Raw genomic sequence first — 24,678 nt, 5'->3', positions numbered from 1 at the left:
GCGGTAGGAGAACTTTTCCAGGCTGAAACGAATCCGAGGATGGGCCGGCTGCTGGGGTTGTGAGCCTCACAGGAACCCCGTTAAGGCCAAGTTGGACAGTGGGGTGGGGAGAGGCTGACAGTGAGGGACTGGGCCACCCTCGTTGCCACTGCCCTGGCGGGGCTCTGAGCAAGTCCCTGGACCGCAAGCCTGCCAGCGACAGAAGAGCCAGGCCCAAGGTGAGACAAGAGGCCCAGGGGCCGTGGGAGGAGGAGGGGCCCCATACTAGACCTCTGCCCTGAACTCTTGTGTCCCGACCCCAGTCACAGTGGCCTTTGATGACCATCTCAGTAGCTTCTTTTGAAGGTGACTGTGGCTCGGTCTAAGTCAGTCACTCTCTGAGTTGAGGATGCAGTAAAGAGGCAACCATGCATGAGGTTTCTATCCCTGGTGCCTGGGGACCAGGGGAGCACATCAGGGCCCCCTGAGAAGCGTTGCCAAGGAGAGGACAGCCAGCCCACCCCAGGGCTCCTCTATCAGAGGCGTGCAGTAGGATCTGGGGGGTCTGCTTTTCCAAAACCTGAGGTTTCCTGGAAAAAAGAAACTGAAATTTACCAGGAAAACAACCTCAAAGGAAGATTTAGAAAACAATGAACACTTTGTTGAGAAAAAGAGGGACTTGTCTAAGACTTTCTTCTGAGGCTGATTATTTTTGCAAAAAGGCCTGATAAATAATCATTCTTTTATTAGTTCAACATCAATTTATTGACCACCTAATGAATATATGTCACCCCATTTGCTGGGCTTTAAAATCCTCAAGCTGAAAGATGTTTTAGAGATGGAATCTTCCAGATTCATGACTCTTCAGATGAGGAAAATGAGGCCCAAAGAAGGGACATGCCTTCACCAATGTCACACAGCCAGGGGCTCAAGAGAACTAGAATCTAGCTGCCTAAATCCCGCATTCCTCCCACCACCACCCACCTAACCCCTGGCTGCCCAGTGGGAACTACAGACATATTCTGTTTTTCCTATCAGTGTTTTTCAGCCAATTTTAAGGAAGACTCCAGATGCCCATCTTTCCTTATTAAGATTTGACCACGGAGGACACTGGGCATGTTTCCCACAGGCAGGAATCTGCTGAGCCATGTCTCCCTTCAAAAAGAGCCCAGGGCCTCACTTGGCCAGAAGCCTGCCCTCTGCATGTCCCCCACCTGGCCCGAGGGCGGTGAGCTTGCAGAGACAGCACGGGGAGAAGAGGCTAGGAGACAGAGCCATGGCTGACCGCTTCGCCCTGGCCCTGCAGGAGGAGTGTCGGCCTGAACTCTCAGTGGCCAAACCTGTTAGTCATTCAAACATAAGAAAAGAATGGTTATAAAAACATAAAAACCAAAAGCACAACTGCCATATTTACATCTACATTATGAACGTCTATTGTGCCTGGATTTCTGTGGAGTCTGAAGCCGTGGTCCCAGAACACAGGAATTCTTTTCTAGAGGATGCTGGCACCGCCAGTGGGCCATAAAGGTTCAAGAGCTTCCCTTGGCCTTTTTCCTGGCCCCTCAATGGCTGCCAGGGAGAGGTTTTGCCCATTGCCCGCTTCCCTAGCCATCTGGGACCAATTGCCTCCTTCCCAGAGTTGGACCCAACCTCTCAGCAGCCCCACACCTGCCCCACCCCCACAAGAGAGACGATTGGTAGCTGGTGGAGGGCCTGGGGCACGGGGGCTGCATTTCTGATCAGTTCAGGCAGGAATTCACCCTGACACTCCACGTGAGGGAAGGGGGTTTGCTCTGCAAATGAACTATGTTCGCACAGCAGAAGGTAAATGTTTAACCTACAGAGAGGATACTTTGAAACCACTTGGCTGCCCTTTTCCGCAGACAGTCCACCTGCTAATTGTAAAGAATTACATTAAAATGGGCCCAGCCTGACTCCAGACTTTCTCAGACTGGGAGCACCTGGCAGCAGCCAGCGAGCCAGGCCCTGTGGGCCTTCTCCAACCCAGAAGAGCTTTTCTGTGTTTATTTGAATGAACTGCGTGTTATACAACATCTGCAAACAGGACAAACGAATTAAGTCTCTTCAGGTCATTTTATGAAGGGACACGGAGCAGGACTGGGGGTGATGGAGACGTCATCACAGCCATTCACCAGGAAAACGCCGCCGTCCTGCCCAGCAGGCACTCTCTCTGGAGGTAAGAGCTGGAGAGACCTCGATCCCTCCAAAGCGGGTGGCGGGGAGAAGGCAAGAGAACAGAAGGTCTAAGGGCAGTGTGAGCCCCACCACCGGCGAGGTCACGGTCATGTCAGGCGTTGTCTGGGCTGCTCCCTCTCGCTGCTTTCAGACCCTGTTCCTCCCATCCTCTCCCGTCCTGCTGGGCTGTCCCCCACCAGCCCAGCCCGCAGCCCCGTCTCCCACTCTGCCGGCTGTCAGCAGTGGCTCACGGGAACCACCCGGCTGCCTCCGCAGTCTACAGTGCGGCCTCGGGCAGCGGGCAGCTCCTTGGAGGCAGGAACCACACCACCACATGGTGCCTATTTGTCCCCACTCCCTCCCTACATCCCCGAGCACCTCAGACAGTGCCAAGCCCAAAGTAGATGCTTAGTAAGTGCTGGCGGAAATCAGAGCTTAGCACTGCAGGGAAAGACGTGGGAAATCTACAAGAATGATGTGGGAACTTTAAGAAGTTTGATACAAAATATTCCAAGGCCAGAGATTCCTAAGGAAAGCACCTTATTTGGAAGTTGTGAATCATCCCTTAATTATTTCAAGTGTGGGTCCCTGAGCACCTGCTGTGAGCGAGGGTCCAGGCTGGGGACAGGGCAGTGAGGCCCGAGGGCACATGGTTGGAGATGGTATCCACTCTCAAGGTCAAGCAAGTGGAGGGGGTGGATCTGAGAGTGAGTCCCTCCATTCACTGTCCACTTTGTGCCTCAGGCCTTCCTGCCTCCTGGTTGCCTCCCTGCTCTAAGCAACAGTCATTTTGATACCTTCCGGGGCTGTGGGCTGACGGGGTCCAGCTTGGGGCGCTCCCGAGGGGCTCGCCGGAGAGCTCACGAAGTGGCAGCCGATGGGCAGCTGCGGCTGCAGTCATCCAAGGGTTCTGCTGACATGTCAGGGCAGCTGGGCGTTGCCCACAAGGTGCTGCCACAGGGCCTCTCCAGGGCAGGCAGTGTCACGAGGCAGTTCAGGCATCCCAAGAGTGAGGCTTCTAAAGGGAGGGAGGCGAAGTCACCAATCCCGAGAGACAGCCTGGCAGCAGCCCAGCCGCACTTGTGGTCAGTTGGGTCTGAGGACTAGCCCGCGTCCATGCAGTGGAATGCACACCACCTCCCCATAAAGAATGTGACAAAGAATGTGTGACCGTTTTAATCTGCCATGATGACTTAGAGAATAAACCATTCCCTATTTCAATAGGGGTTGTGAAAATAGGAAGATTGGATGACCTGAGCAGGAATCCGGGCTCCGCCACTCTCTGTGAGTTTTGTTTCTGTCATTTATTAAATGGAGATGCTAATACCTGCCCAACAAATATCTATTAAATGCCCACTATGTGCCAAACACTATGGCAGGTACTGGGGATAGGATGGTGAACCAGACAGATGACCCTGCTCCTAGTGAAATTTTATTCTAATGAGAGAAATAGATTGTTTCAAAAAGAGACAAATACATTAATTATACATTGTAATAAGTTATATGAAGGAAAAGGCTGAAATAAGGAACAGATTGGAGATATGGTGGGGGAGGGCTCATCCAGGATGCCCAGGAGGTGGCATCGGGCTGAGACCCCAGTGCTGGAAGGAGCTGAGCGCCAGGAGCTGGGGCAGGAGGGGTGGGAGGTAGTAGTGGTTCTAGCTGGGAGGCAGGGGGTGAGTCTTTGTGGAGGAAAACACATTTGTTCGCTGGCTTATCACTCATCCTGAAAAGGTAAGTAAAAAAAAAACCATGAAACAATCAATTTGCAAATGCATTATGAGCACAGAATGCCAAGAACTAGCAGCTCTGGGACTGAGAAGTATGTGGTATTGACTTTTTATGGAAGGCTTGAATGATGGAGCATAAATAACCCCCCTGATGTTTTTAAGAGTAATAAAATGAAGCTTTGCTCTCCCCCAAAGCCCAGCCCTCGTGGGAATGTTCACGCCCCACGTGCTAACACCGCAGGGGTGAGGATGGCGGGGGTAGGACTTCAGCACCACACCGCTCTACCTGCATGGGGCCCCATTCTCGCGGGGTTCCCACCGCCCAGCTATACCTGCCCCACCTGGATCTTTCTTCCCCACATTCACCCAGGGCCGAGAACTGGACCCGGTGGCCGGTCTTTCTCTCCACCCAGACCTACTGGATGACCTTAGAGATGCATATAACCTCCCCTGCCATCCACCCACCCTTGCCAGCCTCCCCCACGGCTGTGTTCCATGGCTCCACATGGCACAGAACTGCTCCAATGCAGTGATAGCAAATGCCAGGGCACCACCCTCTGACTGCCGTTTGCCTCACCTCCCCCTGAATGTGTCCCTCGTCGCCCCACCTCACATTCTCTTCCACATTTCAGGAACCTTGGGACCCATTGAGATTCTGTGAGTCTCTCCTCCTGGCTTCCCTTTCATCCCTAATAATTCTAGGTGTCATTTGCTTTTAGCACTGCCTTGATAATACCCTCAGCTTCACCTTCAAACCACACTTGCTGATGAACCACTTCTAAGTAGACCCCTCAAGACCCCGATTGAACCCCCACTTCTCTCTTAACCCACCCCAGTCAGGTTTCCACCGCCAGTACTCCTTAGAAATGCTTTCATCAGCTTCACCAGCGACCTCCAGGCCGCTAAGCCCACTCTCAGCTCCCAGATTCCTCGAACCCTCAGCTGCACTTCCTCCGCCCTGATTCATGTTCCTCACGTGGCTCTCCGGGCTTCCCTCCCATGCGGATTGCGGCTGCTTAGGTTTATGCCGGTTCTTCTTCTGGCTTGGCTTTGGCGGACCCAGCCCTAGGTCCTTGGACTTCTCCTGTGTCCACGTTTACGCTCTCAATTATCTCAATCTCATGACTTTAAATAAAATGTGTATCTGACGATCCCAAAATATGTATGTTTCTAGCCTAGATGCATCTCCTAAACTCAATACTTGCACAGCCAATGGCTCACTCAGCAAACATCCTAAGCACATCCAAACTGAATTTTTGACCTTTCCCCCAAAACCTGCCCCATCCCCAGTCTTCCCCAACTCAACTGGTACTAACTCCATCTTTACAAATTTCTCAAGCTCCTCATTCTAACTTCAAAATATATCCAGTTATGGTTAGTGATGAGAAGCTCCAATCCAATGGACTCTTGTGCAGATAATACAATATAAAAATGTAACTACCTCACGGCACTGGCCAGCAGCCCAGAGCAGACAGACTCCGGAGGGGAGTGAACACCTGGGGGAAGCGTGTGGCACTGAACGAGTTTCCGGCTCTGTGGGTGTTTCCAAGGCTCAGACCTACACCAAGTGGGTGGTTGAAAGTCCAGTAGAAAACCTTTAGTCTTTCTGGTTCGAAGAAATAGGAGAGAGAGTTCTAATCAACCATATTTGATGGAAAATGAGGGGAGAAAGGTTGGAGATGAGAAAAACACAAAAATAAAGCCCTAAATTCTGGATGTAAACTCAACCCTCTTGCTGACTCCAAACCACCCATAAGAAGGACAGATTCCAGAGGCCCAGCTGGGACTAGAAGGACCGAACTGGTATCTGAGCAGCCACAGGGCAGTTTAGCTGGAATCCAACCAAGTGAAGTGCCTGCTTAAAAAATAAGCATTCTTCAGAGGAACAGGATGGAAGCTAGTATCTCTGCAACAGAATATTTGCAGTGCAATCCAACATTGCCCAGCATAAAGAAACAGGACAATGTGACCTATTTTTCAAGAGAAAAGACAATTTTTAAAAGACTACCTTTCTGTATTTTTTAAATGTTCATAATAACATATAGGAAATTATGAAAAATATACATTTCCAGAATCTGATCACATCTTTCCACCCCCATTGTCATTGCCCTGAGTAAATGACAGGTGGGAACACCACACTAGCCTCCAAACGGATCCTCTGTTGCTCCCTTTGCCTCCCTAGGGTCTACTCCCAACACAGCACCCAGAGAAATCCTCTCAAAATATAAGTCTGACTATAGCAGCCTCTGCTCAGAGCCCTCCAATGGCCACCATCTCACTCGAAGTAAAAGCTGAAGCCTTACAATGTTTTGCCCATTCGGGCTGCTAGAACGGAGTCTCATAGGCTGGGTGGCTTATAAACAACAGATGTTTATTTCTCAGTCCTGGAGGCTGGAAGTCCAAAGTCAAGGTTCTGGCAGGTCTGGTGTCTGGTGAGAGCTCCCTCCTGGGTCACAGATGGCTGCCTCCTCACTGTCCTCACGTGGCAGAGGGCTGGGGAGCTCTCTGAGGTCTGTCCTCTAAGGGCACTAATCCCATTTGTAATTAGGTATTTGTAATCCCATCTGCTGGACACTCTTCTCCCAGATTCCTCCTTGGTTAACTTCAAGCCTTTAACCAAATTTAACCTTCCCACTGAGGCCACCCTGACCCCCTCCAAATACTGCAACCTGCTCCCACCTCCACCCTCAGCACTTGGGCTCCCCTCAACCTGCTCTGATTCTTCTTTCCATAAGACCTTTCACCCCCTGACATACTACGTAATTTTCCTCCTGTTGTGTTGACTATGCATGGTAGGTCTTCCCAGCTACACGGACAGGAATCTTAGTTTTGTTCAGCAGTTTGTCCCACAGCCCCGTACAGTGCCTGACTCACAGCAGGCGCACACAACCACGGAAATGAATGAACACATTAAATAGTGCTGGAGAAAACCACATAGATGTGAGCGCCAATACCACCAAAATTATGGTCAGGCTAAGTACACGTGTCTCTCCTCCCGTGCAAGGTCCCATCGAAATGAAAAAGAGGAGATATTTTTAAAAATTAAGACAAGCAGTCTTGAAATATAAGAAAAGGAGTCTGCAGCCAACTAGGGAGTTTGAGGAACCTCTGGAAGGTAAGTGGCAAGTGGACCGGGTTGATGGCTACACTCGCAGGGAGTCAGCACGTATGCAGCACCTTCTGTGATCAGGCACCGTCCTACGTGCTGAGGTACAGCAGTCAGCAAATGTCCGGCTCTCCAGGAGCATAGGGAAGGTAGGCAGAAAATCAACAGGGAACAGACAAACACTGCTTTATACAGACAGGTGCTATGAAGAAAATAAAACCTGGTAATTTGTTATCAGATTGGATCCTAGTCACAAGAGAAAAAGGAGCAGGAAATGAGATTTGCTAGGTAGGCAAGGGCCGGATCCCACTTGGTACCCTGTAAGAAGTTTGGATTTTTATTCTACTTGCAGTGGGAAGCCAGTGGATAGATGAAAGCAGGATGTTTCTGGTTTCTGCGTGTAGGATAGACTGTGGGGGCAGAGAGCAGGAGTGGAGGCCGGGAGGTGGGTTAGGAGACAGTTACAGTGATCTGGGCAAAATTAGACCGTGCTGGGACAAGGGCGTGGCAGTGAAGGTGCGAGGAAGTCTTTGATGCCAAACGTGAGGGAAAGAGAGGAATCCGTTGTGAATACTGTTTGGGGCCTGACCAACGAATAGGTGGTGATACAATTTACTGATTTGCGAAAGATCCTGCTGGGCTCAAACACACACGAACGGGTCTCCCAAATGGGTAGTTGCCCTCCCTGACGGTTCTGTCCAGATTCTAATGCATGGGGCTTATAAACTGGCAGGCCCCTCTGTAGGGAACACTGGGGTAAAGAAGGTTATGTGAGAACCCACAGGTAGCAAAAAAGGAAAACTACAAGCCAATATCCTTCATGAACATAGATGCAAAACCTAACAAATATGTGCAAATCAGTTTCAGTGATAACTTTTGGCTTCCAGTTCTGCATGTCAGGAGCCTGGAAGTGGCCACTCCATCCCAACAACAGATAGAGAACTGAATAGAATGGATCCATAAGGGAGGGGACAACACAAGGCAAACCTCTGCCCCCATGCGTGGAGACAAAGGCAGATAGGTCCATCATGGCTTATCCAAGCAGATACCTCCGAGGGAACAATACCCACGCTGGGCAGGGACAGAGCTAGGGTGGACACCGTGCGGGAGGCTTGGGCGGGCAAGTCTGAAGGGGAAATCTTCTCATAAGGGATTTCCAGATACGTGAGATTCACTTCGAGGAGTTCAACCACATTCCCACAGTAAAGATCAGAGAAAAAATTCCCCTCCAGCTTCCAGCAGTGGGAGGGGAAAGGGATCGCTGACCTGTGCCAGAGCGCCCTGTTCTTCCTGCCCTCCGGGGGCCTGGTGAACAGAGCTCCACCTGCTGGGAAAAGGGGACTAGCCAGCCCCAGCTCCCTCCAGCCGACCTGTGTCACCTAAGCAGGAGGAAAACCAGAGAAACATCCATGCAGTTCACAGCCCGGAGGCGCAGGCTCACTGGGAAACTGCAACCTCATCGCAGGATAAAGAACTTTTCCCTCCCCGCACCTCAACACCACTGCACTGTTTGCAGCAATTCCTTTTACCACTCCATCATGTCTGATTATCAATTAAAGAATTACAAGGCATACTAAAAGACAAAAAACACCGTTTGAAGAAAGAGCAAGCATCAGAACCAGACCTGGTGGGATACTGAAGGTACCAGACCAGGAATTTAAAACAGCTATGCTTAATAGGCCAGAGCTCTAATGGACAGAGCAGACAGTGTGCAGGAACAGGGGGGCAGCGTGAGCAGAAAGACAGGAATCTAAGAAAGAACCAGAAAGAAAGGCTGGTGATCAAAACCACTGTCATGAAATGAAGGGTGCCTTTGACGGACTTCCTGGGAGACTGGGCATGGCTGAGGAGACCTCTAAACCAGGGGATATCCCAACAGAGTCCTCAAAGACTGAAAAGCAAAGGTAGCAAAGAACATCCAAGAACTGTGGGGCTGTTGCCAAAGGTAGAGCATATGTGCAATGGAAATACCAGAAGGAGAAGAAGGGCGGCGAGGAAAAGAAGAAAGATTTGAAACAATGATGACTGAGGAGCTCCCTGAATTAATGTCTGACCCTCACCCACAGATCCAGGAATCTCCGAGGACACCAAGCAGGGTAAATGCCTCAAACACCTACACCTGGGCATATCATCTTCAAACTACATCAAACCACAGATAAAACACCCTGAAAGAAGCCACAGGGAAAAAAGTCAGCTGACCTGCCGAGGAACACAATAAGAACTACACCCAGCTCCTCAGATCCATGCAAGCAAGAACAGGGTAGAGTGACATATTTAACATGTTGAGAAAAAACCTCACCAACCTAGAATACTGGGTCCTGTAAAGGTATCCTTCAAAAGTGAAGGAGAAAATAAGTGTTCAGATGAACAGAAGTCGAGGGGGTGTGTTGCAATAGTCCTTCCTTGCAAGAAATGTTAAAAGTAGTTCTTTAGAAAGAAGGAAAAAAATACAGAGCAAAAAACTTGCATTTAGATAAAGAAAGGAAGATAATCAAACAAGTATAAGGGAAGGTAAAATAAAAACTGTTATTTTTCTTATTCTTAATTGATCTAACTGGTAACTGCTCAAAACAATAATAGCCACAATGTATTCAACTGTGTTTACTTAGTGTATATCATGTGTATATATATATATATATAAACTAACATGTTTACGTGTAAGTGAAATGAATGACAACAGTACAAGGGGCAACAGGAAGGATTTAGGATTATTTTGTTATTATGAGGTACTCACACAGCCCATGAAGTGGTGTAGTGTTATTTGAAAATGGACTTGGATTATTATAAATATATATTGCAAACTCTAGTGCAACCACTAAAAAAATATTTTAAAAAAGAGAAAAAGAAGAACTGATATGCAAAGAAAGCAGAGAAAATAGAATCATATAAAATGCTCAAGAACAACAGTCAAAGGTAGAAAAAGAGTGGGAGACAAAAATAGGAACAAAGAACAGAGCAAAAAATGGAAAACAACCCTTACTATCTAACGGTGGATATGAATCCAACTCTATCAAATTCAGTGATAGGTAAAAAGGATAATACATCATTATTAAGTAGGGTTTATCTAAGAATGTAAAGTTGTTTAACATTTTAAATTCAAGCAAAATAATGTACCACACTATCAAATCACATAATGATCTCAACAGATGCAGAAAAAGCATTTAATACAATTCAATATCCATTCATGACAAAAACAAGAATAGTAGGGAACCTCTTCAAACTGAGAAAGAGTACCAGAAAAAAAAATCATCATCTAAAGGTGAAATTTCAAAATCTTTCTCCCCTTGAGATTGGGAATGAGATAAGATTGTCCACTCTTTTATTCAACATCATACTAGAGGTCTCTGCTAGTGCAATATGACAAGGAGAAAGATTCAGGATAGAGAAAGAAAATAGAAAGCTGCCATTATTCACAGACAACATGTTCGAATATTAGAAATTAAAAAGATTATACGGCTAAGAGAATCTAAGGTCACTGGATGCAAGGTCAATATGCAGAAATGTACCAGCAACAAACACATTGAAAATTAAATTTTAAAATATCCTTTACCATAGCATCAGAAAACAAAATATCTAGGAATAAGTCCAACAAAAGATGTTGCTAAATCTATACATACAATAAAAGGCAACACAAGATCAGTGGAAATTAAACAGAAGGAAGAAAGGAAGGCCACATTCATGAATTCGAAGAGTGAACATTATAAAGACATAAAATCTTCCCAAATGAAGTTATAATTTCAATGCAATCCCAATAAAAAGTCAGAAGTTTTTTTCTCTAATATGTGTACGAATCAATAACTTGATTCTAGAATTTATGAGGAAATGATAAAGGCCAAAAACAGCCAAGACAATTTTAAGGAAGAACAAAGCTAGAGGACTTCCACTTACAGGTATCAAGACTTAGGACAAAGCTACAGTGTGGTCCTAGTGCAATGATAGGCAAACAGCAATGGGACAGAACACAGCATCCAAAAAGAGCCCCACACGTATGCACTCCCTGTGTTTATGACAGAGGAGACATACCAGAGCAATAGAAAAAGACGGTCCTTACACAAAATGAAGCCGAGTCAACTAGACACCCATATGGGCAAAATAAATCATAACCACTACCTCACACCATTAACAAAAACCAATTCCAGATTAATGGAAGATCAACTTGTGAAATAGACAAAAAAAACTTTCAAAGAAAAAAGGAAGGAGAATATCTCTCAGCTGTGAAGTAGGCAGAGATTCCTTAAGCATAACATTAAAAGCACTAACCATGAAGGAGGAAAATTAAATATTTTAACTTAAAATATTAAATTGGACCACGAAAAATTAAGACTTCTGGTCACCAAAAAACACCAAATAAAGGCAAGCTATGAGGAGTGACAAGGGAGTCATTTCCAAAATACATACAGAATTCCTATGAATAGGAAAGAGACACGCAATCCAATAGAAAACTGGGCAAGAAATGAGCAGATGCTTCACAGAGAGGCAACCCAAATGGCCGGAACATATGGAAGTTTCCCAAACTCATTAGTCATTAGGGAAATACAGATCAAGACCACAGTGAATACTAGCACATATCTACCAGGATGACAAAATTAAAAAGATACCCCCAAGGGCTGGTGAGGATGTGGGACTGGGTCTCTCGTCCATGGCTGAAGGGAATTTGACAGTATCAACTATGGTGAACATACACTATGGCTCAGCAAGCTATTCCTGCTTAGCAGAAATGTACACAATATGTTCCTTAAAACACGTGCAAGCATGTGTATAGCAGGGCTATTTTTAATAGCCCAAAGTTGGAAACAACTTTGGCAGAGTTGTTAAATAACTTGTGATATATTCATATAATGGAATAATATTTAGACATGCAAATGAACAACTGATCACTACACACAACACAGACTTCACAAACAATATTCAGGAAAAAAAAGCAGACACAAAGACACATACCAAATGGCTCTGTTCAGATAAAGTTCAAAACCAGGTCCAAAGTCAGAATAGTGGTCGCTTTGGGGTGGAAAGTTAGTATATGGGGACACAAAGGGGGCTTTTGGGGTGCTGATAATTTTATTTTTTATCTTTTGGTTGCTTATATGGATATGTCCCTTTGGGAAAATGTATTGAGTGTTACATTTATGACTTGTGCTCTTTTTTGTACTTAATGTAAGAAGCTTACTTAAAGTAAAAATGAATATTAAGCCCATAACAAAATAGCTGATCCATCTGATAAAAGAATAACCAGAAAAATTGAGTTCTTAGAAATTAAAAATATTATCATTGAGAAAACCATTAGTGGACCTCCTAAGCAATGCAGTGAGCATGGCTACAACACACTGTTATTCTTGAACAAGAATCAGTAAACTTTCTCTGTAAAGGACCAGATAGTTAATATTTTAGGTGTCACAAGCCACACAGTCTGTCACAGCTGCTTAGCTTGGCCAGTGTGGCCCAAAGCCACCAGAGACAGTATGTAAATGAACAGGCAAGGACGTGCTTCAATAAAGCTTTATGAACACTGAAATTTGAATTTCATATAATTTTCACCTGCCTTGAAATATTATTCTTTTCCCTTTTCTCCTCTACTTAACAATATAAATCCCATTCTTAGCACACGAGCCATACCAAAACAGTCCATGAGCCACATCAGCCCCATGGGCTGTCGTCTGCCCACCCCTGGTCTCGAAGATCAATAAAGGAAATCTCGTATAATTTATAGCAGACACAGAGAACTAGAAAAGGTGAAGAAACGAGTACAGTAGACCCAGAAGGAGAAATATTAGTTTCATTAGATTTCCAGAAGCAGAGATACCAAGAGTAAATAAGAGTGTAATATTTAGACTACAAGGGCCCAGGGGATGAATGAAAGACAGTTCATATCTAGGTACTCTTGGTGAAATTTTAGACTCCTGAAGGTAAAGAGGACCTTCAAACCTGCTGCAGGGAGCCACGCATTTCACCTGGATGAGGGTGAGGCTTCGCACAGACTTGTCTTCAGCCATGTGCAGCGCTGGCAGTGGCAGAACCACACCTCCACGTTCTGTGGGAAAGGGTTTTCTGATGCGCAAGTCTACACACAGCCAAACTGCCAGTGAAACGAGGGGCAAGTAAAGATACATTCAGGTACCGATCCGCAAGGAGTCAGCAATGTATCAAATGTAAAATGAAGATCTCCAGAAAGTTTCCTGGGAATCCGGGTAGGCATGTTTCTTAGGTGTGAGGCCTGCCACCAGGACACGTCGGGCCACAGACACAATCAGTTGCTTGCCCTACACTCTGCTGACAACCCCCAATTTCCTTCGATATGAGATGGCAATATGCTTCAGGCAGACAGCTCAGAAGGGTAAATATTAGTCTAAACCTTTCAGAGTAAATCCATACTCTTTGCCACCAATCAGTTAGGGGTGGACCTGGGATGAAATTCTGGCCTGTGACTTTTTAAGGGAAACTTCTAGAAAGCTCCAGAGAGAGCTCTTCCTTGCTGATAAAAAGAAACAAGAGAAGAAGGCTCTTCCTCCGGCTCTCATGTCGCTGCGTCTGCCCAAGACGCTGGGCGCTGGGGCGCCTTCTGTTACATCAGGGAACAAGCCTGAGGACAATAGACAACATGAGGGTCATGGCAAAATGGAAAACAGAAAGCACCTGGGTCTCTGATACTATCTGAGCTGCCTAATTAATCCAGCCCGAACCAGCCTACCTCCAGATTCTTGATTCATGAGATAATAGATGTTCTTTTGTTCAAGTCCCTCCTAGTTGGACTTTCTACTGTTTCCAACCAAGAGAAATCAGTTGCTTTAAGTCATGAAATAAGACTTGACGGCACTTACCGTCTCCATATTTGTAAAACTGTGCCTCTGGGCCTGGACCAGGCCCCCCACAGGACCCCAAAGCGAGAGTGGGGCTGCTGCGGAGGCCAGGCTGCAGGCTTTGGGCCTCACTGGTCTCAGAAAAGAATCGAGAATAAACAGGGTCAAAAGTGATTAAAACAAAATTATCGCCGGTAAGATCCGGGTGGACTTGGATGCCAGATCCTGAAATGTCGGGGCAGCCAAAGCGTCAGCATGAACACAAGCCCTCGTGAACGGGCTGAGCGTGCTGGCTGCCTCGGCTCGCGGGCACAGTCGGGCTGAATCACTAAGACTGCTCAGGACGTCTGACCGTTTCCGTCCCGCCAGGTCAAGGAGGAGCAACAAGCTGCTCTGGGCACTGCTCCATAGCGCCTGCTTGACACTCACCCTCTGCACCCAACCTGCATCCTGCTTGACACTCACCCTCTGCACCCAACCTGCATATGCTTAGATTGCTGGGAACTGGAATTAGGGGGGCAAGTGCCAGCCCGGTGTCATTAGGCCACTGCTCTGGGCCATTCGGGATCCATATGTGTACAGACACGTGTATCAACCTCAAAGCCACGTCCCCAAGGGTCCTCTAGCAACAGCTGAAGCCATTAGAACTATTTTCTTAGCTGGGTGAGCTTTGATTTTTCAGCGATGCTCCCTGAGGACTCACCAAAAGGCATGACTTGTCTGTGGCCGTGCGTCATCTTTTGTTCCTACACCCACTGGCGAGGTGATTCCCACCCCGGGAGGCACACCGGAATCCTATGGAAACTTTGATTTGACTTGTCTGGAGCGGGGCCTGGGCAAAGCTCACCAGGTGACACTGATGTGTTTCACAAAAGAAAATCCCTTCGCGAGGAAACATGTCCTGTGAGCTCGGTGCGTGGGCCCGGGGACACGGCAGGAAGGTGTTCCTGGGAGCCGGGTCCTTTGGGATTCCATGTGGGAATGGAGAGCAGATTCACCTGCTGCTCTGCGAAACCCCTGGCTAAACAAGCAGGAGACGCTCCTTCCTTGCACACCCCTTCCTCGCACACCCTCCCATGCACACTCCTCCCTTGCACACCCCTCAAGCTCTCTGTTTTGTTGCTCTTGTTTGGTTGTCACTGGTATTTCCTTTGAAACTGGAAATAACCCTGCAAAGTCGGGCAAAGCTGAAAACCTTGGTTTTCAAAGTCCTAGGGGGTGATAGAATTAGAATGTCCTATGATGAATCATTGACTTGATCCCATGTTGCACATTCTACAAACCTAAAATAACATTAATACCACCACCAATATGCTTACTACAAATATATAATACTTTTTCCTAGGCTCTCCCATTCTTCCCCATTACGGCAGTTTGAACACACCATCAGATCACGGAGCCATTGTGCAGGGAATGTGCTCTCTCTCTGCCCTCACTGAGTCTGTGCTCTGTGGGTAACTATATTTAACGCTTACCAGCTAGTGATTCTGCAGTCAGTTGGGGTGTCTGAAGCTTGCTTTCTGCAGGTTCCTTAGGAAGGAGTCATGGGATCAACAGTACAATTTGTCCATGATCGTTATGCTTTGAAGTTCATTTTGCTTGATATAAATTCCTTGACTCACATTTTCTTTCCTGTTCTTCTGTTCTTTATTCTAACTTTTTTAAATAGTAATAATTCTGAAGGAGGTTTGGCACTTGATACTTTTCTGTTATTCATTTTTCTGGGTAATTAGTTCTCCTGAACTCTTAGAATGAAGAAATGTTCAAAAAAGCTTCCCTAACTTCACAGAGCTCCCTGTTCTGTCATTTCTGCACAGAGCCCAAAAAGTAATGTGACCTGTTTCCTGGGCTTTCCTGCCACTGTTCCTCTGCCCCATTTTGACCTTGATCTTTTATTTCCATCCTTTCTGTTGTCCCTACCCTTCTCAATTTTTATCATATTTCCAGCAGTTTCCCCCTCATGTGGGACCCCTTCAGGTCTTCTTACCACAGGCCCCTTGCACTTGCTTTGCATTTAAAGAGGTTAAACCCCTCCTGGCTCCAGCAGCTGCTCTCCAGTTTTCCTACCTTCTTTCCAATGTGTTCTCCTGGCATTTTCAGGGGCCCCTGTACTTAGATTCATTAAATGCCACTCCATCTCCACCCTCTTCCTCCTGCACAGACTGATGATATGCAAGACTTATGGTTCCTGGTGTTTCTCCCACCCACCCACTTGCATTTTGGGGAGGATAGGGACCCCGCCAAACTAGTAACTAAAACTAGTGTTACCTAGCTTTCTTATAAATATCCATGGATTTTGCTATACAGTTTATCTCTCTACTTTAAATAGATTCAAAGAGATTGGAAAACCATGCTGTATCCATGAGACCATACTAATAAAAATGCATGATTGAATAAATAATAAGTAATGGGGAGAACAGACAAAGCTATCATGCAGATGGATTCCAGACAATGTAGGGAGAAGATGAGCTTTCATTGAGCTGGAGCTTAATTCCCAGTGGTTACGTGCAGACTGCCACGTGACTTCCTTCCAAAGAGAACAGAAAGGGAGTAGGGAGGTCACTTTACAGAGGAGAAACCTGACAACACGACCTCAGCCAGGCGGTCAAGGTTAACAGCCATGCTGGTAAGTCAGCTTGACAGCATGTGCCCTTAGTATGATGTAATCAGAATGACACTGTCCCTCTGTGGTCTTCCTCCCAAAAACCCATAACCCAGCCTAATCAGGAGGAAAACATCAGACAAATCCCAGTCGAGGGACCCCTTACAAAATACCTGACCAGCCCTCAAAACTGTCAAGGTCATCAAAAATGAGGAAGGTCCGAGACACTGTCACAGCCAAGAGCAGCCTGAGGTACTGTGGTTTCCAGAACGGAATCAAAAAAAGAAGGAAATCTGAATAAAGCATGGGCTTTAGTTAATAATGATATATCAATGTTGGTTATTTAGTAGTGACAAATGTATTATATTAACATAAAATGTTAATAATAACAGGAATTGGACATGATGAGGTTACAAGAAGTAAACCCGAAGAGGGTCCTCCCCAGAACCTGACCACCCTGTCACCCTGACCTCGGACTTCAAGCCTCCAGAACTGTGAGAAATAAATTTCTGTTGTTTACAAGCTAGTATTAATGATAATGATAAGAACAGAACTGGCTGTGGGGTATATGGGAACTCTGAACTATCTTTACAATTTTTCTGTAACTCTAAAGCTATTCTAAAATAGGTTATTTTTTTTAATCCAGTGGAGGGTGAAAATGAATTTAGAAAGGCATTGCTCAAATACGAAGACAAGTAAAATGTGACATGATTTTAGGGAATTTATGAAATGCAGAAATGGAGAATCCATTTGGACATTCCCCGATGAGTGGCCCAGGATAAATGATGTTGAAATTATAGAGGAGGAAATATAATCATTGTACAGGACTCGGTTCTTTTGTGAAAAATATTTGCAGAATCATGTTAATGTCCATACTGTTCATTGATTTCAATCCTATAGCATTTATGTGTGGATCAATAGAATCAAACGTTGGCATCCTTTGCAAAGTGGAGTAAATATACGAGTTGGAGAAGTTGGAAAGGGGAAGTGTAGAGTAGGGGTGGTGGGAGCTGGGGTGGCAGTCCCTCCTTACAAAGGGGGGAGTAGCACTGTCCCTGGGTGGTGGAACAAGAAACAGAGAATTAGGTCATGTTTTTCTATTTTAACAGTGTCCTTGAGGTATAACTTACATACCACAAAATGCCCTCAATCAGTGTAAAATTTGAGGATTATTAGTACATTGATGGGACCATACAACATTTCTCCACCTCGGGCAGAGCTGCATGGCTGTTTGCAGTCACTCCTGGCAACCATTAATATTCTTGTCTCTATGGATTTGCCTGTTCTGGACATTGTCCCTACACGGGATCACACGATATGTGGTCTTCTGTGCCTGGCTGCTTTCCCTTGGCATAATGTGTTCAAGGTTCGTCCACATGGTGACGTGTTGGCATTACATTCCTTTTCCTTGACAAATAAGATTTTTGTGTGGACATAGCACATCTCAGCCACTCATTAGCGGGTCTACTTTGGGGTGTTTCCACCTTTGGAGATTATGAACAGTGCTGCGCTGAGCCTCGGGCACGTCCTTGGGTGAACGCACGTGTCTGTTTCTCTGGGTAGATGCCTCGGAGTGGATTACTGGGCCTCATGATAAATTTATTTTTACCTTTTTGTGAAACTGCCAAACTGTAGATAATTAAGTATAGATAGATAGATAGATAGATAGATAGATAGATAGATAGATAGATAGATAGATAGATAGATAGATAGACACAAAACTTGAAAAAAAGCTAAAAATAGTGATATGATTATATGGGGGGGATAAAGTTAATAAATGATGATTTCATGGTTAAAGTAATTGCCTCTGAGGAGAGGACTGGGGAATGGGTGGTAAGGCAAGCAACCCACTGCAAGTGCTTCGGTACAACTTTATATTCTAATCACATGCATGTGTTACTCTGATTTGAAAATGTTATAAGTAAAGGATAAACAAGAAAGTGTACACAGGCCAGGAGGGAAGCCATGGGGCTTTTCTAGAAGCAAGATATTGGGTTTGGGTGCTCAAGCCAGAGATGAGGCAAAGGGGGGGATCTCTAGTGATTGTTAGGGGGACTATTTGGAAAATCCTGGGGACTAACGGTGCCAGCCCACATCCATGGGTTGGGGATCACACACAGGCATTGTGATGGCTCACAGCCAGTAGGTAAGGTCAATGTGGAGGAACCTCTCTGCTGAAGATCCAACTTTCTAACAGCCTGAGTCAGTTAGAATTCTCCAGAAGGAGAAAACTTCTCTGTCTGGCAGCGTATCCTGTGGAATGACAGACTTTTTAGTAGAATGCCTTTGTGGCTTTTTAATCACTGTATCACTTAGCATATTTTCAACCCAGGCGTGCATATCAGGTAAAGTGGCCTAGGTGTGGGTTTTATTTTTCATACATGCCAAAGAGCCTTAAGGGTGAGCAGTTTCCAGGGCTGGTCTAGTGGCTCCGCTGCTTCAGGATTCCAGGGCCACACAGGTGATTCTCTTGGTTTTCCCAAGAGACCAAGACTTAAAGGGTTTTCAGATGCCTGCAGCAACAGTAGGCTTCGCGTCCTCACGTGACAAAATTCAAAAGCAAGAAGGAAGGGGTGAGGGTTCTCTTCTCAGGCCTCTCTCTTATCAGGAGGATTATCTTTTTCCAGAAGACCTCAGTAGACTTCCCTTGATCTCACTGGCGAGGATTGGGCCACATGCCCATGCCTGAGCAGTGAAAGATCAGCTGGCATCTGCCATTGGATGGACGTATTAGTCAGCTAGGGCTGCCATAACAAAATGTCACAGCCTGGGTGGCTTAAGCACAGACACTTCCAGGAGCTGGAAGTCCAAGACCAAGGTGCCGGCAGAGCACTGTTTCTGGCTTGCGGACAGCCGCCTTCCCCGACATCCTCACGTGGCCTCTCCTCCGTGCACGCACACTCCTGGTATTCCTTCGTCTTCCTACCAGGACACCAGATACATCAGATTAGGGCCCCACCCTTACGACCTCATTTAGCTGTAATACGTTCTTAAAAGTCCCATCTCCTGAAATAGTTGCACTGACAGGGCTCCCACGTAGGAATTGGGGTGGGTGGGGTACAAGTCAGTCCATCATGTAAGCGACCAGGATCCCCACAGTGACAAGATTGTGGGAGAGATTCTGGCTACTTTTCCTCTCTGAATGGTCTTTTCACGTATGTGCGCGCGCGCGTGCACACACTCACACACACACACTCGTGCTTTTCTTTATTTTCATTTTCTAACAGTAACAATCTTGGTACAACAGATTTCATGGAGAAGCAAGGGCAGGCAGTGCTTCTGACCTTCACCACCAGAGCTGTGAGCCCTTCCCACTGTCTTCTCTACTCCAGAAACACCCCCCCACCCCGCTCTGCCTATCACTTAATACTGCTTACAAGGGTCTTGACTTTTAAGCAATGCAACATTCAGTGTGTATTTAAATGCCATCCATTACCATCAAATGGTGACATTTACTTCATTTGTAATTCAGAAAAAGAAAACACCTCTCCGAATCCAGCAAAGAGACACTCATATCAAAGATAATGGACCAAAACAATTGTCATCCCTTGTATTTCAAGTTTGGAGAACAGAGCTAATAAAAGATTAAAAAGAAGGCCCAGGAGCCGTAGGAACAAGTGTGAGCAATCACTTGTCACTTGAGGTTAGCACAGAAGTTATTTTAACAAGATATTACTTGCAGAATTTCCACCATAAATCTTTTATTAAGTCCAAGAATCTCAGTCAAGACATTTCCCATGCAAGATTGTCAGAAATAATGTTCCTTCATCGCTTCCTTTAAAACCTGAGGATGAGAGAAGCTAAGTGCTGACCTGCCTGACCTTCACATAAACCTGATATTATTATTGATTTTCCTCTACTCAAAGAGGAGAAATATATTTTTTGGACGCGAACATTAACGCGCCTGTTTAGATAAGCCTGGACAAAGCCAATGAGTATTTATTTTGCTCTCCTATTTGCTTGGAGTGGAAGCCCCTGGGTGGGTGTAATAAGCCTGGACACATTTTGATTGCTGTACATCACCCCTGAGCACAATAAAGAAATGGCGGGAGACACAGCCTGGTCAGAGTGTGAAAAACACCGTAGAATTCCAGCAACCTTAGCAGCCAGAGCTGACCTTCCCAATTAAGCAGGATTTCTTCTTAGAGACTCCAGGAAAGAAGTGCTCACTCCGCCTCGGAACCACACTCCAGCATCTCATGGAACGCATCCTCTTGCTAACAGCTGGTTTCAGCCAGGGCTAATGGCTAGATTTGTTTTTTGTTGGTTTTTTTTTGCATGTGGATGTCAAGTTGCGTTTGTTGAAAAGGCTATCTTTGCTCCATTGTGTTGCCTTTGGTCTTTGGTCAAAGATCAGTTGACTCTATTTATGTGGGTCTGTTTGACTCTCTATTCCGTGCCATTGATCTCTGTGCCTTTCGCCAGTACCACACTGTCTGTAGCTTTATACTCAGTCTTGAAATCAGGCAGCATCTGCCTTCCGACTTTGTCCTTCTTCAATATCATGCTAGCTATTCTGGGTCTGTCTTTTCATAGAAAATTTACCATCAGCGGGTTACTACACAAAATAACTTGCTGGAATTTTGACATCTGTTGCAAGTGGAAGGTTCTCTCTACCCCAGTTGTGTTTTTTCCTTTTATTTACAGAAACCACTTTTGAAGCAAGTACCAGACTCTTCCCTTTTCTTATCAAAGCAGGAGGTTTTATTGGCCTGACTTAGTACAACAAAGTCTGGGGCTGAAGCTGAGACCCCAGAGACCGTTGTGTGGCTGTCGGCTTCACTGTGACGGAGCTGGGCTTATGGTTTATCACTGGTCAACTGACAACATCGTCTTGTTATCCATTAAGATCACTCTCCTGGAATTTAAGTCTGATTAAAAAAAAAATCCATCAGTTTAGACAATGGGGATGATTGAAATGGAGCAGAAACAAACACTTTAAAGAAATCATATGCATAATATATACTTGATAAATTTATCCTCCAAGCCTTTAGTTTAAAAAAAATAGGTTGCTAATTTTCTGATGTCTGCCTGTTGTTTATGTTTTTCCAAAACACTATAAACCAGATAATTAATACATAAAATGTATTAAGCAAGGCAATTAGAAGGGGGGAAGATTTTTTAAATAAACTAACAGAGACTCAGTGGGTTATTGGATGCTTATGTGCACATAAAGTGATTTTAAAATACTTTTAAATGTTAGTGCAGGAACTTATTGCAGATTGAAACCCAGTGAAAACAAAATTTATTATCTGCTGTAATATTTACCTAAAATATGCCCTGTCTTCTGTCTGCTAATGCTTTGTAATTAAAGAGCAGATACACATGATTCTAATAGGTCTATAATTCCTGGGACTCAAAATTTAGATATTGTTTGACTTTTGTTTTGTTGTGTTTTAATTTTTTAAGTACAAAACTTTTTGTACCTCTCATATGTTAATGAACAGTTTCTCACACACCCTAGTGAGGTATAGATTGGAACAATCTGTATGGAAGACAATTTGGGGCTATCAGTCAAAAATGTAAAGCACGTACCCTTTGACCTGCCAACTCTGCCTGTAATGATTATTCCTACAGATCAATCCACACACATGCAAAAAGGTGTATGGACAATGCTAGTTGCCGAGACACCATTCATAATAACAACTGATTGGGAGTAAACTCCATGTCCATCAATAGGGGACTAGTTTTAAAAAATTATGGCACATTCATAAGTTGGAATTCTTTCAACCTCTATTTAGAAAGTAAAGAATCTCTGTATTTAGAGATAGAACTATCTTCAAGATGCTCTGTTAAGTATAGAAGAGTAAGTTATAGGAAAGTGTGTGTAGAATGTTTCCACTGGTGCACAAAATACAAACATACAAACTTAGACTCTAACTCTGGAGAAATTCTTAAAAACTGGTAAGAACTGCTAACTGTAGAGAGAGAGCTGGGGATGGGGTGGGAAAGGGTCTCTCCTTGTATAAAATCCTGTAGGTTTGAGCCTGTATAGTGTGCCATTTCACCTATAGAAGAACAGCAATTTTTAGAAAATTTTTAGAACAAATAGCAATAGTAAGATAGAATTAATTTAATTAAATATATACATTTATAATAAATTTAATAATATAAGAATAAATGTAATAAATAAGTAATAAAACTAATAACCACCCATATTCCCAGCACCCAGAATTAACCAGAACTATTAACATTTCACCATATTTATTCCTAGCTTTTTGTCCATGTTCATTACTTTGAAAGATTATACACCCCCTATGAACCCATTGTCCTTTTTGAAAAAAATAGGACATTCTAGATAAAGCTAAATTCCTTTGACCTTCATCACACCCAGCTGGCCCGACCTACCTCCCCAGAGGAGATATTCCCATGGGTCGTGATTACCTTTGCCCTCTTAGGGAATACTTTTGCCAGCCTTATCCACCTATAGAAAACATTTTGTGCCTTTAAAAATGTATATAAATAATATCATGGAACAGCCCTCGTTCTCCAGCTGAATTTTTTTTTGCTGCAGTCCTATTTTTTGAGGTTTATCCATGTGAATAGATATAGATCTTGCTCACGGTTTGCTATTCCAGGATGAAGAATTCTTGTTGCCAGTTCAGTACCATCTTAAAGGCATCTTCCTCAGAATGAGCTTTCCTTCATTCATTTCCTCAGCACACATTCACAGAGCACCTGCTCCCAGAAAGCACCATGTGGGGAGGAAGGAGAGCTCAGCAGGTGGGAGGGAAGGTCAGATCTGGACCACGCACCACACTTCTCACACGAGGCGAAAAGCGGCGACCCCCAGAGAGGGGCTGAAGGTGCTGCAAGGGTCAGAGAAGGCGTGACCTCTTCCACCTGGATACAATCCATGGATCACTTCCGGCTGGAATAAGTGTTATTATTACATGCAGACAGTGTTGCAGGTGTTGTTTGATGTGGTTTACGTGAATTTTCTCATTTAGGCTTTACAACAACCCTACGAGGTGGTGCTATTTATGACTTGTCCCACTCAGTAGATTCAAACAAAAAGCCTCAGGGAAACTTCAGTAACTTGTTCACAGCCACCTGGTTAATAAGTGGTAGATTATCTCTAGTCCTTTCAAGAACCTTTCCATGTAGATATAATTCTTACATTACAGGAGAGGAATCAAGGCTCAGAGGGGTTGAAGAACTGTCCCTAACCAAGTCACTCAGCTCATTTCGCACATCTGTTCCCTGAGTCCCCACTGCCTCTTGAATCCAGTAGGCAGATCCTGGCCGTCAAGGCTCACACTGACACAGGCAGGCATGGCAAGACTGCCCACGGTGGGTCTGCAGAAGGGCAGGGCAGATGTAGTGCCCTGACCCAGTTGTGCACAGGCATCCCACCACCGCCTGCAGGCAGGTCCGTTCATATTCCCTGCTCCCTGACACCCAGACACCCCACCTGGTCCTTTAACTTCCTTCCCTCTCTGTGTCTTTAGTCACTTGCCTCCTTCCTTCTGCCTGAATTTTTCTTCCTTTCTGCCTGTGAAGTTCAGTTCCAAATGTCCTTGCAGTGGCCAACGATTTTTATTTGAACATTTTACATGCTGTGTGGTTCTCACCCTCAATCTGCCCATCATTTCTTCCACTGCAGGGCCATCTTTCTGTCATTCCACAGACAACCTGCACAAAAAAAACCATGTGACTCCAGGGGCTGGTCTTGTTCCCTCGCACCCATCAGAGCCCCAAGACAGACACAGCCCGACTGGGCCACAGAGAGAATTCCTTACCAGTAGCCACAGCAGTTGGTTCAAAGATAGACCCCGATCCAAGTCAGGCCAATTAGAGTCTTTGCCAGACTTTTCTTTCTCTTTGGAATCAGAACTGTAAGGAAAATATAAATACAGTTGCTATTCACCACATGGAAAGAACTTGCTTGGGAATAAAAGCAGTGAGGCAAGCAGGCTGAGAGACGGAAAATGTGACAGAACTCTGACTACATTATTTGAATGCCTGGATCCAGCCATTCCTGATTTCCCCCCAGAAATTCTCAGTTATACTTGTAAATATATTCCCTTTTTTTTGTTTAGTTGTGTTTTATGACTTGCATCCCAGAGAGTCCTGAATAGTTCATACCTCAATATATAAAATAGATATTTTATAAATTCAATTTTTATATTTCCCTTGAAATAAAAACAGCAAGCCTTTTATAATAAGCACACAAAAATTGGCACTAGGAGTTATGGATGCAGGTCACAGTATCAGCATCAGTAATCAATTGTGTTCCTTATTTCTGGTTCTCAATATCAGTAGAGTCCT

At 45.0% G+C, this 24,678-nt stretch overlaps 1 long non-coding RNA gene across 1 annotated transcript; it reads left to right on the top strand.

Annotated features, from left to right (window-relative positions):
- The first annotated feature begins 1,880 nt into the window (after positions 1-1,880).
- On the top strand, positions 1,881-16,896 carry LOC118919162 (uncharacterized). The gene is made up of 3 exons (XR_008998788.1): positions 1,881-2,176; positions 3,400-3,459; positions 16,800-16,896. It is a non-coding gene; the product is annotated as an uncharacterized LOC118919162 (long non-coding RNA).
- Positions 16,897-24,678: the final 7,782 nt, after the last annotated feature.

The sequence above is a fragment of the Manis pentadactyla genome, chromosome 8 (assembly GCF_030020395.1).
Source record: "Manis pentadactyla isolate mManPen7 chromosome 8, mManPen7.hap1, whole genome shotgun sequence".
NCBI classification, from domain to species: Eukaryota; Metazoa; Chordata; class Mammalia; order Pholidota; family Manidae; genus Manis; species Manis pentadactyla.
The sequence above is the reverse complement of the archived record's forward strand: the minus strand, read 5'-3'. Positions and strand labels throughout refer to the sequence as shown.